Raw genomic sequence first — 12,673 nt, forward strand, 5'->3', positions numbered from 1 at the left:
TAGGATCACCTAGGAAGAATCTCAGTGAGGGGCTAGACAATCCCTCCCTGTCAGGTTGGCCTGTGGGCTTGATGTGGGAAGACCCAGACTACTGTGGGTGGCACCGTTCGTGGGTTTGGGTCTTGGACTCTGAAAGAATGGAGAAAGGGAGCTGAGTAGTAAGCATGCATATATTAATTCATTTCTCCCTGCTCTCGACTGTGGCTGTGATGTGACCAGCGGCTTCCAGTTCCTGCTGCCTCGACTTCCCTACAGTGAGGACTGTAACCTGGAAGTGTGAGCTAAAATAAACACAATCTCCTCAAAGCTGTTTTTGCTTGACAAGGTCTCTCCATGGAGCCTGGCTGTTCAGGAACTTGCTATGTAGACCAGGCTGGCCTCAAACTCACAGAGATCCATCTGCCTCTGCCTCCAGAGTGCTGGGATTAAAGGCTTGCATCACCACCACCGTGTGCCTTAATGTTTTAACTATAATGGAATTACTATAAAAGACATGTATACCAGATTCTCAAGGAAAACAAAGTTACATCTTGTGATAAGAGGGTTGTCTTAGAGCAGGTGACATTTCAGTTGGGATTACACATGAGGGATTTTCCCTTTCTGGAAAAGAGGGAGAAGGGTATTGAAACCAGAGACTGGTGCTCAGGCCAGACATGGTGGTACACATTTTTAATATCAGCACTCAGGAGGCAGAGACAGGCAGATCTCTGTGGGTTCAAGGCTAATCTGGTCTACATAGTTTCAGGCCAGCTAGAACTACATACTGAGACCTTCTCAGAAATTAAGTAAATAAGTAAACAAAAAATAAATAATAAAATAAAGAGACTGGTGCTTGGAAAGGCATCGATATTTGAAGGAAATGGTATGTTAGAAGATTTCTGATGTACTTCATGTGCCCCAAACTCATCAATGGAAGAGAGAAGCCTGAGCATGGTAGTGCATGCCTGGAATCCCAATGATCTCAGGCTGACCTGAGCTGTATAGTAAAATCAGATGCAGCCTGAGCTACATAGTGAGTTTGAGGCCAGTTTGGGTGACATATAATGAGAGAAAGAGATAGATGATAGATAGATAGATAGATAGATAGATAGATAAACAGATAGACAGGCAGACAGACAGACAGACAGAGAGGGAGAACCCACTCACCCAGGAGACCTCTGACTTCAGGACATGCTGAGGCGGTGCTGACACAGTGGTAGTTGACCTCTCTGTCTCTCCAGAGGCCCAGGTTCCAGGCTAGCCAGGGCTACCTAGCGAGACTCTAGTCACAAAAGAAAAAAACTATGTAAAAACTTGTAAAAATGGTAGGTTTAAGAAGCAACATAAAATCAAAATCTCCTAGTAAGATTTTGTTGCATGTGGTTGGTTGAGATGGCTTAGTGATTAAAGGTTCCTGCCACCAGGCCTGACAACCTGAGGTCAATTCCTGGACCCATTTGGAGGAAAGAGACAACCAACTCCCACAAGTTGTCCTCTGGCCTCTACATCTGCACCATGGTACACCCACACACAAATAAATAAAATGTATTTTTTAATTAAAAACCAATTTTGTTTCATGTGCAAATGTGAAGACTCACTTCTTTCATAGTTATAATAAAATAACTCCACCCATGGAACACCAGATCTCCATTAAGTCAAAAGTGTTCTGCACCCCACAGGAACCTCTCACCCCTATTTAATTTTTGTAGTTAATAAAAGAAGTGAGAGAGGCTGGGCAGTGGTGGCACACACCTTTAATCCCAGCACTTGGGAGACAGAGGCAGGCAGATCTCTGAGTTCGAAGCCAGCCTGGTCTAAGAATGAGTTCCAGGTCAGTCAAGGCTACCCAGAGAAACCCTGTCTCAAAAACAAAAACATAAAACAAACACAAAACAAAAAAGGTACCACAGAAGACCTAGACACAAAACAGAAAAGGTACCACAGAAGACCTAGACATTTCAGAAACTCTTCTTGGGTAAAATCCATGGTCTTTAGTCAGGGCAGTTTCACATCTCAAGTATTCTTCAGTGCCTGTGGATAGTTTGGGTTCCATTAAACCAAGAGGACCCCTGATGCTACAAGCAGCTAGTGGGTAGAAAGAAGGCAGGGGTGATATTACTGATTCTTCAAGAAACAGAGTCCCCCACATCAAAGATTATCCATCCCTGCTGGCTGTGATGGCTCACGCACTTGGGAGGCAGAGGCAGGTGGATCTCTGTGAGTTTGAGGCCAGCCTGGTCAACTTAGGGAGGGCCTCCCTAAAACAAATAAGCAAACAAAAGCAAGCATTGTGGACCACACCACACTTGTAATCCCAGCACTCGAGGGATGCAGGCAGATAAGAAGCTCACTGTTGTATCTACAGTAAATTCAAGGGAAGCCTGGGCTACATGAGAACTTGCCTCAAAAAGACAAAAATGAAATAATGCAATGAAATAAAGGGGCTCAAGTGCCTTCACTGTCTTCCAAGTTCACTATATTTGTGTTACTTCCTAAGCATCCCCAGGCCTCAACACATTTTCTACCAAGGACCACCCACAGCTGCTTAGGGCCTAAGTCTAGGCCCTGCTTCTCTAGTTGGGATCTCTTCTTGGCTGGGGCTGTGCCTGTGCCTGTGGATACTGAGGGTGCCATCTGGGCGGTGGGGGCTTCAGCCTTGTAGAGCAGGACCCTTCCTCAGTCCCACGTAGAGCACTACTGACTTAGAAGGAATATTTGTGGCTACGATTGTTCCCACCCCACCAATGTACCTGATACGATTAGCCTCTTCTTGGCTTCCTGTTTTCCGCTCATCCCAAGAGAGTGGAGACTCAGAGAAAACACCCTCATGGGGCTGGCAAGATGAATCTACAGATAAAGGCACTTGCCACAAACCCTGATCACCTAAGTTCCATCCCGGGGGTCAGTGCATATGATGGACAGAGAAAACCAATTCCTGAAAGTTTGTCCTCTGACCTCCACGTGTATGCAATGGTGTGAGTCTGTTACACACACACGGGTAAATATCAATAAGTTCAATTAGAACTTTTAGAGGAAATGTCATCGTGGTCTTGTTAAATTTCGTCCTCTGCCCCTACCCTGCTTTGTCTTGTCCTCTAGTCCCTCCATTGGCTCTGCCTCCCTTTCCTCTTCTCCCTGGTTGCTCCTTACTTGATAAGGGTAGAGGAATCCAGTATCGGATAGAGAAGTAGTTCTCAAACAGGCCACTGGAAACTCTTCCCGGGTCCCCTGGTTCACGGACCTCGCCCCGAAGGGAAAATGGAAACCAAGCAGGATGTGCAGGGAGCCCAAGGCCGGGGCGATGGTCTAGGTGAATCCCTTCATCCTTGCTGTCTAGAGTGAGCACCACCTGTGCAAGTGAAAAGTGACAGCAGAGTGGGCCATCCCCAGAGCCAGCGGGATGCCTGTATGCACCACACAAGTGCAGCTGTCGGTTGACTTTGTGGTTTACAGGCCTCTGTGACTGACCTAAAACATGCATGAAATGCCCCCCACTGGTAGCTCACTAGGTGGTGGTAGGCATGGTGAGCGGCCTCTCTCTCTAAGTACTCATTGCCTCATTTAGAAAAACTAAGGAGGCGAACCCAGGCCCTGCCCACAGCCTCCTGAGTGCTGCCACTGTAAGTCTTCAGCTCTGTTGCCAGCAGGACATTTCCACCTCCTCCTGCCGTGTCAACTGTTTGCCTTTTGGTTGCAACGGGAGGACTTGGGGGAGACAGGACAATGAGGTCTCAGGTGCCCTTACCTAGGGCCTGGCCCTTCGTCCAGAGGAAGCTGGAGTTCAGGTGGGCAGGACCCATCTGTCTTTTACTAAAACATGAGCAGGGGTGGAGGGGGGGGGGAGTCTAAAATTCAACTGGCGGCGGCGGCGGCGGCGGCGGCGGCGGTGCAGGCAGATATTCACAGCTTCTGGCACATTTCATCAACTAATCCTTTTTTTTTCCTCTGTGCAGAGCCCGGGCAGGAGTTCTCCTCCAGTGACAGGATAAGACAAGCAGGCTGCCCCCGAGCCTGGCATTCAGCAAGGAAGGCTGGCCTGGTTGCAGAGTCTCCAGAGGGCACTGTGGCGAACCAGGTCACCTGGCAGTGTTGAAACTGAGAGAACTAGGTGAGAGAGGAAAATGATGAGGAAGATGGGGGCGGGTATTCCCTCAAAGACTCAAAGGCAGGCCTGGAGAGTCCTGCTGACCCAGGGCGATGTTTGACAGCACCATGGTTTGTAAACACCACGTGGAAGATGAGGCTGTGAGAAAGAGGGTGCTCCCATTTTATCTCCCCAGGTCTTTCCAAATACCTACCCTCAGTGCCAGGCACAGAGGCCCATCTACCACTTCAGTGCAAACCCTCCCTACAGCCAGGAGCAAGGGATACCTTTGACCTCTGTGGACCTGGAGGTGGGGGTCCTGGGATGTGGCCCTTCCGCACCCCACATCCAGATCTGCTAATCACTGTGCGTGGATGGACAAGCACTTTCCTCAGAATGTTCTAGTATACTTTCCCCTTCCCACCTGGATCCTCTCTGCCTCCCCCACTTTCCTCTTCCGTCTCCTCTCCAGCCCAGACTCGACCTCAGGGCCTCAGTTTCCCCTGCTCCACAGGGATAAAGTGGGCTGGTCCAGAGCCTGTGGAGTCTAACTCTAAAGCTCAACTGGACGGACTTGTAATCCACGTCTTGGCCCTGTCCTAATACCTTTGGTCATCTCATTTGATAGCCGGCCCGTACGGGTCCACCCCAACCTCAGCCATCTGAACACAACCTCAAAGCTTCCCTGATGCTGTCCTTTTGTCCGCCCGGCTCCAGCCTTGGGTTTATGCTCCCCTCTCCTCCCCATCCCCATCCCCATCCATCTCATCCCATGAACCTGCCCTTCCTTTCATAAAATCCTCTAAGCATCCACCCTTCCTGTTCCCAGGCCATGTGCCTCTCTGCACACATGGAACACCCTGGTCATCTCTCAGTACTCCAATCTTTATGCTGGGTTCTTATCCAAGGCTTCCCCCTCTACTACCCAAATCCCCACCTCTCCTGAAGACTACGGCTTGGTCAGATCACTCCACACAGCCTTCCTGGATGATGACCATTGTTCATTACCTTAACAAAAACCAACAGTGCACGTCCTCGTACTGGGTCACCCCAGGTGAGAGCCAATGGATGAAAACAGACAGGAAGGATTCTTATTAGCTATTTCGACTCTTAACTATTAGGAGAAAGATAATATCAATAGGGCACAGGGCACAAAGCTTGGAGTGACCCACGGTCCTACTTTGTGTGCCATTTCCCCAGCCTGTCTGTGCCCAGTGATAAGGGCCTGGGTCAGTGAACTGACACAGGGCTGCTCAGAGCTCTGAAGATCTTTCCTGCCCTCTGGTTGGTGGGACTGTCATTTTCTATGGCCCCAAAGACACAAGGATGGTTTCTAGAACTCAAGATAAACCTTAACACAGTCACTGAACACCTTAACTCCATTGAGGACACACCACTGATCCCAGATGATGTTTAGCATAGGGCTGGTGGCTGGGCAAGGGGCTTCTTCATGACCTCTTTGCACCCACCTTGGGAGCCAACCCCTCTGTCCCATGTTGGTCTTTCTGGCCCTTTGCTTGGGGTAACATTAGGGTCTCTCTTGGGTAACATCTCTCTCCAGGTAAGTTCTCTGGGGCCAGCCATCTGTGGGTTTGGACCTGGGCTGCGGACCTGTTGCTGCCATTGGAATACCTAAGCTAAGGCCTCCAGCACGGGCTGTTCAGACAGGCCAAGGCTATGACCATATGATGTAAAGCACTCCAGGCCCCTGCTTCTCCACCTTAGCAAGGATGCAGACTCAGCATTCCTTCTTGCCAATGCATCCAACACCTGGCTGCTCACCTATACTGCAAGGGGAACCCAACCTCTGGTGTTTTGTTCAGAGTCACCAAAAGTCAGATCTGCTGCATTCGAATTCCAGCTGCCATGACCTGCAGGGTGACCATGGGTAAGTGAACTCTTTCTGGGTCTCAGTTCCTTGTCTGTAAAAGAAAAATAAGTATTGAGCCTGTAAGATGGCTCAGCAGGTAACAGCTTTTGCTCTCAAGTCTGAGGACTCGAGTTTGACCTGAGTTGGAGCCGTAGGACCAACAAGGTGAAAGGAGAGAACTGACTCCCACAAATTGTCCTCTGACCTCCACATATGTACTTGACACAGGGTGAGTGAGAACACTCACAGGAACGAACACACACACATAAGAATATAAATATATAAATAAACAGACAAACAAATAAACAAATAGAAGCTTTTTAGGGAAAATAAACAGTAGGAACCCTTTCTGTTGGGTGGCAGGAAGGGTTGAATGGAATACCTAGAAAAGTCCCCAAGCAGACATGGGGAAGGAGGCATATCCGACATGACTTGGGATGTCTACTCCCATCCCTCAGGTCCCACGCAGGCCTCCATGGCCCACATGCAGCAGACACCTGCTTTCCCAGAAGACTGTCTGACCAGTACATCAACACCACCTCTGTGAGTAGTTTTAACCCTTTCAAACTGGGCTCTGGTTGAAAGCAAGAGCTTCCAGTCCTGGGACGGGGCAGGCTGATGTTATCCTCATGACCACCTTGATGGGCTGTATATGTACAGGCTTCTTTATCTGATTGTACTCATCAGTGAATGGATGCATTTAGCATTCTAAAATGTTTTGGTTCGTTACTGTATACTGTATTCTTTCATTTTCTTCTTTGTGGTATGGTGGTTACAGCCTAGGGCCTTGTGAATGCCTTTAGCCTTTTCCCATTCTTCTCTCTCTCTCTCTCTCTCTCTCTCTTTCTCTCTCTCTCTCTCTCTCTCTCTCTCTCTCTCTCTCTCTCTCTCTCTCTCTCTCTCTCTCTCTTTTTCCTCATTTCTGGACACAGCGACAAAAAGTCACCCAGGCAAACTGTGAACTTGGGACCCTTCTACTTCTGCCTCTCAACTAAATGGGATTACAGGCTTGAGCTAACAGGTCCAAACCATATTCTTTGTTTTTTAAAATTCTTACATTGTGTGTGTGTGTGTGTGTGTGTGTGTGTGTGTGTGTGAGAGAGAGAGAGAGAGAGAGAGAGAGAGAGACAGAGACAGAGACAGAGACAGAGACAGAGAGGAGAGAGAGACAGAAAGAGAGAGACAGAGACACAAAGTGTACGTGTATACAACTGTATGTGAGTGTGTGTGTGTGTGTGTGTGTGTGTGTGTGTGTGTGTGTGTGCCATGTCAGGAAGCACATGTGGAGGACAACTTACAGAATTTGATTCTCTCCTTCCACAGTGTGGGTTCCCGGGATCAAACTAAGGTTGTCAGGCCTGGCAGCAAGTGTCTTTATCCACTGAACCATCTTGCCAGGCCAGTGTTTTTTATTAGAGCATATTAACTGTCTAAAATGGGTCTCCTTATGACATTATCATACATGTGTACAATGTGCTTTGACAATTCTTACTTTATGTCACCCTCTTTTTTGTTGTTGTTTTGTTTTCTTTTTCTTATTTCTTTGAGTCAGGGTTTCTCTCTGTAGCCCTGGCTGTCCTGGAACTTGCCCTGTAGACCAGGCTGGCCGCAAACCCACTGAGATCCACCTGCCTACCAACAGCTGGGATTAAAGCATGTGCCACCACTGCCCAGCTACTGTCTCCTTCCTCCCTTCTATTGGTCCCTGAACTGCCCAAATACTCTCTTCTACGTTCATGTTGTCTTTTCTTCACATCTCTTTCCCACAGATCAGAGAAACAACTCCATACCTCTTCTGGAATCTGGCTTATTTTGTATCAAATGCTCTCCAGTTCCATCCATTTTCTTGCATAGAACATGATTTTGCTCCTCTCTGCCTTAATCATTGTTCTATTGGTATGAATAGACACCATGAGAAGACAATTCTTTTTTTAAAAAAAGCATTTATTTAGTTGGGGGTATCCTTTCAGTTTCAGAGACTTAGTTCTTTAGCATGGCAGGCATGGTGCTGGAGAAGTAGTGGAGAGCTACATCCTGATCCATAAGAAGAGAGAGTGAGCCTAGACCTGATGTGGCATTTTAAAACCTCAAAGTCCAAACCCAGTGACACACTTCCTCCAACAAGGCCACACCTCCCAATCCTTCTAATCCTTTCAAATAGTACCACTTCCTAGCAACTAAGCATTCAAATACATGAACCCATGGAGACCATTCTTATTCAAACCACCACAATCTCCATAAGTAACTCATAAGGTTTTGAGGTTTTTTTGTGGCAGGGTTTTCTCTATAGCCTAGGAGGGCCTGGAACTCACTATGTAGACCACATAGACCACTATGTTGAACTCACAGAGACCCATCTTTCTCTATCTCTTGAGTGCTGGGAGCAAAGGCATGCACCACCACACCCAGTATAACACATGATTTTAAAATGCCAGGATCACAGAGCTCAAGATGGAGCTCATTTGGAAAAAGGCTTACCTGGTATGTATAAGGCCCTGGGTTCAATCCCTAGTACCTCATAACCCAAGCAAGGCTGCAAATACACTAATCCTCAGGAGGTAAAGACAGAAGGATAAGACATTCAAGGTCACCTACTGCTACGTAGTTTTAGGCCAACCTGGACTATATGAGATCCCATCTCAAAAAAAAAAAAAAAAAGCTACAGGACTAGAGAGACAGCTTAATCTACTTGCAGAGATCCTGAAAGTTGGATTCCAAGCCCTCATGATAGACAGCTCACAACTGCCTATAACTCCATCTCCAAGAGGATCTGATGCCTCCGGCCTCCATAGGTACCTTCACTTACATGCACATACTCAGCTATACATAATTTAAAATAATAATCTTATAAAAACAAAAATTGAGGCAGAATCTGGATGGGTGCCTCCCCATCCCCACCAGTCAGGTCACATTTAAAGAACAATAAGAAGAGGTGGTGTGATGGACCATAATCGATGGGATGATCTGTGTGTCAGAAGCACATGGCAGGACTCAGCAGTGCATCAGACTCAGTTTGGGAGTGGACAGGCAATGGAGTGCTTCACTGACGTGGCTGAGGGGAGCCAGGCCACAGAGACCTATGCACATCTCTCCCCACAGAGCCCAGAAGGGTTCTCGATTCGCTTTTGGGCCTCCACTCCCTGAATGTCATCAGCCTCCAGACTCATGCCCTAACACTAAGCCACTCTAAGAAAAAGAATTTCTTCCTCACCCCCACACCCTTCAGAATCTCCCAGGGAAACATTCTGATTGGCTCAGCTGGGGTCACACATTTTATTCCACTCTGGCCAAGGAGATTAGCTGTGACCCAGGTGGCATAAGTGAGCTACACTTCAGTGACCAGGGAGCTAGGATCACCTAAGAAGCCAGGACTTCACACCACAGACACAGGGCAGAATAAGCAGGATGGTCTTTTCTTCTGTATTGATTTACTCTGGGTGTTTGTGTGTGGTGTATGCATGCCATGTGTGTATGCATGCCACCTGTGTGCGCATGTGGGAGGGAGTGCATGCACCCATGCAGGTGTCTTCCTTGATGATGATGATGATGATCGGCATCAGCACCATTTGAACAGAATCTCTCGCATCACGGAGACCAGGCTGGCCAGAAACTCCGAGTTTCACCTGGGTCTGCCTTCTCAGCACTGGGATTAAAGGTGTGCACCACCACACCTGGCTCCATCTTATTTTTTGAGGCAAAGCCTCTCACTGAATATGGAGCTCAGCATTTCTGCCGGAGTGGCTGAGCAGTGAGCTCCAGGTGCATCACTGCACCTGGTTTTCATGCGGGTGATGAGGATCAGGCCTGAGCAGGTCCTCAGACTTCAGCAGCAAGCACTTTACCCACTGAACCCTCTCCCCAGCCTCAGATCTGATTTTTTTTTAAAAAAACGTGTGTGAGTGTATGAAGTGTGTATGTCATGTGTGTGAGTGCATGTACACAACTGCCACAGCACTCATGGGAAGGTCAGAGGACAGTCTGGGGAAGTTTAATTTTTCCCTCCACCACAGGGTCTCAGGGATGGAACACAGGTTTTCAGCTTTGGCAGCAAGTGCCTTTACCCACTGGACCATCTGGCCAGTGCTGCTTTTAGTTTTAAGACAAGGTCTCATGTAGCCCAGGCTGGCTTTGAACCCACTATGTATCCAAGACTGACCCTAAATTTCTGGTCCTCTTGCCTCTCTTTACCTTCCTAGTGCTGAGATCGCAGGCCTAAACCATCATGCAGTTTATGCTGTGCTGGGATCGAATTCAGCATCTCTCCTGAAGAGGCCAGCACTCTCAAGAACTGAGCTGTCTCCAGACCTTACAACCTCCCTAATGACTAAAATATTTACAGTAAGTACTCAAAAATGACAGGAGGCTTGAAAAATTAATTTTAATCAGTTATATGGGACCCTGCTCAAATGCTTTTTTCTTGACAATTACATAGAAGTGAAATTTTGTCTCAGGTTAGGATGCGATTTTTGTGAGTCTGATTTGAACCACAGCTTTCTCTGATGTCAAATCTTGAAAATTAAATAAGAAACACCAGGTGTAGAGGTGCATGACCCAGCACTCAAGAGGCAGATGCCGATCTCCGTGTTCAAAACCAGCATGACCTAAAAAGTTGTTTTCCATGTTTTTCCTCACCTAAACACAAAATAAATACGTACTTGTCTTTAGGAAAATGTGACTGCTGATTTCATGTGTTATCCTCACTGGACTAGGGGATGCACAGATAGTCAGTACACTGTCACTTCCGGGTGTGTTTGTGAAGGTGTTTCTACAAGGGAATAGCGGTTAAACCCATAAACTGTACAAAGATTTGCTCTCACAAACACCAGAGGTACAGCAGTTCACTGAAAGTCTGTGATAAAGGTCTGCTATAATCTCAATTGTGGAGCTCGGGAGTGTGGGTGAAATCTCCCCTGGATGGAAGAGCAGATAACTAAACCACAAAGATAAACCAGTTGGGTCAGCTTCTCATCTTTGGTCTGGTGAGGCTCCCACTCTGGGGGTGGACACATAGACTGGGATGACATCATTCACGAGGCTCTCCATGGGCTGGACCCAGCTTCGAAGATACTGATCCAAAGCCTAGATTTCCTGTAAAAGTTCTTCAGAACAAAGCTCAAGAACTAGGTATGCCTTGGGGGAGGGGGGTCTTGGTTCTGCCTCAACTGAATGTACCAGACTTTGCTATTCCCCCATGAGAGGACTTACCCTTTTGGATTAGGGGAGGATGAGTGGGTCTGGGGGCAGGGGAGGAGGAATGAGAGGGGGATCTGTGGTTGGTATGTAAAATGAATAAAAAATTTTTTTCAATTAAAAAGAAGAAGAAGAAGAAGAAGAAGAAGAAGAAGAAGAAGAAGAAGAAGAAGAAGAAGAGGAGGAGGAGGAGGAGGAAGAAGAAGAAGAAGAAGAAGAAGAAGAAGAAGAAGAAGAAGAAGAAGAAGAAGAAGAAGAAGAAGAAGAAGAAGAAGAAGAACTGGGTATGGCCTGTGCAAACTTAAGGAAGCCAGGAGTCAAGAGCTAAAATAGGAGTTTCATGAGTTTCTGGCTGTCCTGAGTTACAAAGCAAATTCCAGGCCACTGTTCACTGTTGTCTGCACAGTAAGACCCTGTCTCAAATTAACACACACACACACACACACACACACACACACACACACACACAATAGGTGTGCAGTCACTTCAGAAAACTGTGTAAAGGTGGGGAGGATGCTGGGGGGAGGGTTGCTCCCAACCCACTCACCAAGGGGCCTTCAAAAGCTCTTTGTCAGAAAAGAAACAACAACAATAACAACTTTGCTTACTCCCAGTGGGATACAACCAAACAGGACCAGACACCAGCGACCAAGAGACAGGACAGGGCCGGGGAGGCCCCACCCCCTGCCTCCAGGAGTCCTCCCTCAGGGCGAGCACCGCTCAGACCCAGCTCCTGGCAGACAATGCTCAGTCTCCATCACTGTCAGGACCTGGGCCACTGAGCATGTGACAAAAATCTGCTTGCACTCCCAGGTTCCATCTAGGTGGCTGGGGATCTAACTCGATGGAGGTTTGTCAAGGTGCTGGCTGGGGGTCTAACTTGATGGAGGGTCTTCAAGGTGCCAGATCCAGAATGGGATGTTTTGGATGTCCATGGTCATCACCCATGGACTTCTACACCTGCTCATCTTCGCTTCACTGGACCTGGAGTCTGGTGTGCAGACTTCCTCATCGTCATGGCCTCAAGTGTGCCCAACAGTCCTCCCCTAAATTCCTCAGCCTTGTAGTCACCTACCTAGGCGAACACAAAGCCAAGTGACCCCTGCAGGCTGACTTCCATCCAGTTGTTCTTCACCCAGCCCCTCCCAAGGCCTGCAGAAGGAGTTCCATTGAGTGAAACAGGAAAAAAAGCCCTAGAGCAAACTAGAAATCCTACTTGGTAGTGATGAAGCAGGGGAGGAAAAAGCGAGGGAAAAGGTGAATTGTTCATATTAATATTTTATTCAGAAACAGCGGCTGCCATTCGTGGGACACTCAAGCTGACCGGTCACTAGTCCCCATGCACCTCTTTTACTCTTCTACAAGCCAGGACAAAGCAGCACACAAAGGCAGGGGATGCACCCTGCACCTCACACCAGAGCCCAGGCATCTAATGAGACTAATGAAGGGCAGTGGGAGACTGCGTATTTGTAACACGAGCAAAAGAGGCAGCTTATCCTTTACAGCTCGCTGCCAGTTTACAAACGTGGGCGAAATATAAAGGGCTTGTC

This window comes from Peromyscus eremicus, chromosome 23, assembly GCF_949786415.1.
Source record: "Peromyscus eremicus chromosome 23, PerEre_H2_v1, whole genome shotgun sequence".
Lineage (NCBI taxonomy): Eukaryota > Metazoa > Chordata > Mammalia > Rodentia > Cricetidae > Peromyscus > Peromyscus eremicus.